Genomic DNA, 5,975 nt, shown 5'->3' on the forward strand with positions numbered 1-5,975 from the left:
ACACACACATTTGCATCCTGGGAAGACTGACACACTTCCCGATTCACCAGCACTTTGTTGCTTGTGACATCACATTGTGTGTTAAGGCCGTACTGGCACAGGGCTGCTGCTTCGTTAACTTTCCTCTTTAATGAGCGCTTTAATTGAGCTGTCTACCAAGCCACCTGTCGGCCTGCAGCCTTATTACCATACTAATGGACTGGGATTGTTGCTGGTCTGACAGTCAGGGCTGCACGGCACTAACAGGAGCTGAGGAGAGGGAGGGGACACTGAGAAGGAGGCCAAAAGGGAAGGGAAAAGGGGGGAGTAAAGGCCAAACTACAAGAGATGAAATCCCCAAGAGCAAAATTATAAATAATTCTGAAATTCGTTAAAGAGATGTACTTTGTGAAAAAAAAAAAGAAAATCTAGTGCACTAAGGTTTGTCGCGATAAAACTATTATAATCTATTTGTCTTTGCTCTTTGTGGTTGTTAGATAAGGCTTAATATACTTGCATCAGTCTGAGGTGCTTCTTGTTTCTTGAAACATTAAATTAGAGCTTAAATTAGGAAAATACCTAATGGTGAGAATACCGGTGAATATTTGGATCCATTATAACTGAGCCACATTTCTTTTAATTTTTTTCTTCTAGCTTTAGCCTCAAGTCAATAAAACTTTAAAAGACCAGAGGTCTGTAGGAGCAGTTAAAGTTCACCTCACCGGACTAATATTATCATTCAAATTAATAGTTAGAGTTAATATGTAAAGCATTTTAGATGTAGTATGCTTCCAATTTCCAAACTTTGTATCCAATCAGCCCTTTTTGATATGAAATACACCTTTTGTTATCTTCAGATGATCATCTTCACTAAGAGGCTTCTCCAGATCTGGTTCAAGACAGCTACAGAGGATCCTCCCTGCCTACAGCTATCAACACAAACAACGACTGGTTTAAAACAAAACAAAACAAAAACTATGAGATGCTGCAATATTTAATTTTCCTTTATGATAAATAAAGTATTTAAAATGAATTGAATTAAATATAAGGTCAATAAGGCCTCCTCTCCATTTCGAGCTCTAGGTACATTTTATAAGTTGCCACATCTTGTTTTTATCCATCAGACTGAACAGATAGTTTTAGCAGTTATTGTGCTCATGGATTTGTTTATGTCAAGCAGATGTAGTTTTATTTCTCATTTAGAGGCTTTCTTCTATATTTCCACAGAATTTCTCTTCCTCCTTTTCAAGTTTTTTGTTTGATTATGGCTAATTCTCTGTTCATTCCTTTAAAAAGTGTGTTATAGTAAACCAGCCAACATAAAACTGATGGCGCTGTCACACCTTGACAATTTAGCCAGCTTATGCCGACGTACAAAAAATTAGGCAAAAATGCTGGCATGCATTGGATAAGTTAGGGGTGAATTTTGTATAAATTATGAGTACGCTGAAGCACGCTAAAGCACATGTCAAAATAGGTTAGTATGTTAAAAAAAATAGACGTATACCAGCGTATGCTGATACGTGGGCCATAAGCAAGTTATACAGGTAAGTTATTTGATCATTGACATACGTTAATTTTAAGCTACTCATAAGTCGTGGTATCTAGCTTATCCAAAATATATGAGTAACTTGTGCGTCGCTTATCCAGACCTTATCTCCAACACATATCAACGTATTTCACGTGTGTTCCAGACGACCGCTGAACGTGTTTCTAACTTACAGCTACTGTATAATGGCATATTGGCAGCGTGCTGGTATAAAAGGGGGTTTACATGAGGAAACCGTCAGTTCTCCTCCAGACTTCATGGTAAGCAGACGTTTCACAAGAGATGGAGGATTCGGCAAGGCTGAGACAGGAATACATACAAGCTGTCCTCCGACATCAGCATGATCGCATCAAATTGGCTCTGTTCCAATTGTAGGGTGACTAGAAGGAGAGTGTGATGGATCCTCCCTGCGTTTCTGCCAGACATGACGCTGAATCTGCTGCAACTGCAAACCCTGTTTCTTTCTTTTCTTTTCTTTTTTTTTTTTGTAAACAGCAGCTAGGTTAATACCGCAATCAAAGAAATCTTTTCATGCAGGTCGGGCATCTCCGGGCGCATCGGTGCCCCCCCTCAGGACACTGGCTTGTGACATTGGCATCACGCTGCTGTGCGTTATGCATAAGCAAGGCTGTCATTGCACTTAAGTTCTGGACTCGTTATGAATACTCTATGTATACGCCCAAAATAAAAAATCTAGAAAGTTCAGCGTATGCCAGCGTTTTAGAAAATTCTGGGACGTCAAGCATACGCTGGCTAAATTGTCAAGGTGTGACAGCGCCATGAGATACAATTTGCTTCACTTTAGCTAGCTGCTAAAAAATTAATAAAAATACATGCTCTGATGCGATTCTCAATATATAGTGATCCCTTGAGATTCATAACACTTGTCCTGATGTTCAGGGTCAAGGAACCAGTATCTACATGGGGGGTCTCAGTGGAGCTCTCAAAGACCATCACCTCAGTCTTTTTCTGACTGAACTTTTAAAAAGTTCACATATAAAGGCGTTGCAACGTCCCTGAGGAAAGTCTAGGCCTCAAGGTGATTAAAATGCAGTTGTGGGACCTTACAAGAGCATTGTATAACTAAAAATGGCAACAGAACTCAATTAGCAGAAGGAATGTTGTAGAGAAAAGTCGGCAAAGAATCCTCCTCAATGATGTAAGGACCAGATGATAATGATGTTAGACTCCTATGTTAATGTCAGTTACGTTCCCTTTCTATTATTTTCAGCTCGCTTTGTGTTTAATAGTCTCCTTCATTTGGTCCTCTGCTCGCTCTTGGTCTCATCAGACCAGAGAATCTTCTTTCTTATAGTCTGGGAGTCCTTCATGTGTTTTCATATGTCTTGCATTGAAGATAAAGCCCCGACTGGTGGAGGGCTGCAGTGATAGCTGACTTTGTGGAACTTTGTCCCTACTGCATCTCTGGAACTCACTGTGATTTTGGGTTCTTCTTTACCTCTCATCAAGGCTCTTCTCCCACGATTGCTCAGTTTGGCTGGACGGCCAGGTCTAGGAAGAGTTCTTGTCTTCCAAAAACTTCTTCCATTTAAGGATCATGGAGGCCACTGTGCTCTTAGGAACCTTGAGTGCTGCAGAAATTCGTTTTTAACCTTGGCCAGATCTGTGCCTTGCCACAACTTTGTCTCTGAGCTCATTGGGCAGTTCCTTTGACCTCATGATTCTCGTTAGCTCTGACATGCACTGGGAACTGTAAGGTCTTATATAGACAGGTAAATGCCTTTTCTAGTCTATCAAGTCTAATCAGTTTAATTAAACACAGCTGGACTCCAATGAAGGAGCAGAGCCATCTCAAGGAGGATCAACAGAAATGGACACCATGTGAGTTAAATATGAGGGTCACAGCAAAGAGTCTGAATACTTATGATCATTTGATATTTCAGTTTTTCTTTTTTTAATTTGCAAAAATTTATACATTTCAGTTTTTTCTGTGCACAATAATGAGAAATAAAATGAACTTTTTTGATTTTAGCAAATGGCTGCAATGAAACAAACTTTGAAAAATGTAAAGGGGTCTGAATATTTTTCGTACCCACTGTTAAATGAGAAATAGTACTCTTTAGTGCCAAAGGCAATATTTCATCATATGCCTATAACTGATTTTGGAAGGCTTAACATGTATTATATTACCTATATGACCTTAAAAAAACTTTTGACAAATAAAAATCTCTGAAGTGTGTGTGTGTGTGTGTCTATAAACCCAAAATAAGGTAAGGTGGAAAATTAACCTTTTAGGAATTCAAAGTGATTTAATCTAACTTTTAAAAAGCTATTATATGAAGCTGTTTTCCGTCATCTTTGCAGGTTGCTTCATGCTACACAGCAAACCTGTAATAGGGTGATATATAACTTTTTATAAGTTTGTCTAAAAATATGACATGGGCAGCAGACAGCTAAATCACGGTAGTTGCTGCATCAGGGATGTTCTCTTTGGCAGGGACGGGGAAGCCGGAGACAGAATTGAAGGTAAATGCAAAGAAATTGTCAAAGAAAAAACTTTCAATTAGAGTCTTTATTCTTTCATATCAATGTTAAAAGGTTATATTAAATAAATGTTGCTTAAGTTTCTAACTAAAGCTTTCATTAATCTCAGGTAGATATATTTATTAGGGGAGCAGATAATATATGTAAACAAATAATCTGTTGGATTTCTATTTTAAAAGATAAATGATGCCATCTCTTTGCGTCCACTTCCAAATGGTGCCATGCTGGGCCACATTGGGCCACTATCCAATATGACAACATAAAAATCAAGAAGCAGTTTGTGGCTATAAGATAATAACATGTGGAAAAGTTTAAGGTTATTAGTATTTTTGTGAGTTACTGTATGGTTTTTTAGTAGGAAATAACCAAAACTGCTGAGTAAAGAGAAACCCAGAGGACAACCGTCCTTTCTTTGTGGGATGTTGCTCACTGTGTTGATGAACACTAATGTGACAGGGGAAAGCTGGCGTGAGGTGATCTCTCCACAATGGAGGGAAAGGCACCACACTGGGCTTGTTATTTTGCTCTTTTCCAGGCTAGTATATCACAGACAACTAGCCGAGTGAAAGTCAGCTCAAACAGACGCCGCTTCAGGTCTTCTGCAAGGTGAAAGGCGTATTCTGCTCAGAATGAGTTTTTAATGTGTTCCCTAAAACCTGGCGGGGACCGCTGGGCAGAATCCACACTTCCAACAGCATTAACACCAAATGATGTCAGTTTGATCATGTTTATCTGGAAAGATAAGTCCATGCTGTTACCGGTCTTGAGCCTACCGACTGATGTCCAACATTTCATTTGTTCCCCCGTTTAATTACCCAGCTTGATTTGTTTTGATTTAGGGTTTCCAGGGGCTCTTTTCCTAGCAGCATGACAGCATAGGAACCATTAAAGCACCAGAAAAGCCAAAGAAACTGAGGAGAAGAAAGGAGGCCAAATGGGGTGATTGCGACTGAAAGGTGGCCATGGGGATGATGGACAGACTGAGGAGAGAGGTGGGGGTTTGACCGTGGTCGTGGAGCAATATGCATTCAAGGATCAAGTGAATGCAGCTCCGACTCTACACAACCACATGCTAATGATGGCGACCATTTAATGTGTCAAATTCACAATTCCCTTCGTTCTCTCCTTCTTTTTCCTCCGTGGGGCTAATTGCTCCGTCCCCTCCTTTTTGACAGAGCGGCTGTTGGGTTGAATTAAAGCCCATATTGTGCCGTGTGTGCCCAACCTGCAATTCCCAAAGCGGGATCACATGGAAACCACACACACACACACACACACACACACACACACACTGCTCTGAACAATCAGCTGGACCACCTTCCACGTGTCTCTGGCCTTTGCACGCTTAACAACTGTTTAGAAAATTGATGCCTTCAAGCTTTGGAATCAAATTTTGGTTAACAATTCAGATATCATTCATTTCTACACTTTTTAAGACTTTTTTGAAAGTTTTTTGTGTTTTTTTTATGAGGGTTGAAGGATTTTATAACAAAAAAAGCTTAGATGCTTTACACAAACACAGATTTGAGATTATAATTAGCTTTTTTAAAGTAAAACAGGGTGAGATACATGCCTAATATATGCTCTATCAAACACATCTGCTGTTTACAAGCAACTTTAACACACTTTCTGTAGCCATCAGTAAAGCTTTTGTTAAAAAACATGGTTGAATATTGATCCACTTTTGTAGGCAATACTCACAGTTTATTTTATTTTATTTTATTCGTTTCCTGCTTCAGACCTGATAGCCGCTACATAATACTGCCTCTACCATGCCTGATAGCTGGCAGCATGTTAGAGATAGCTTCAGACTAACTCCTTTAAAGTCGTAGGGAAGTCATATTTAAATGTCAAATCATTCTGGCTTAAACGTGTATATTAATGCACTCTTTATCAGACTATATTGTCCTAATTGTTAGAAAATTTAAATTTTTTAAAAAAT

The sequence above is a fragment of the Cyprinodon variegatus genome, unplaced genomic scaffold (genome assembly GCF_000732505.1).
Source record: "Cyprinodon variegatus isolate N-32 unplaced genomic scaffold, C_variegatus-1.0 Scaffold691, whole genome shotgun sequence".
Classification (NCBI taxonomy): Eukaryota; Metazoa; Chordata; class Actinopteri; order Cyprinodontiformes; family Cyprinodontidae; genus Cyprinodon; species Cyprinodon variegatus.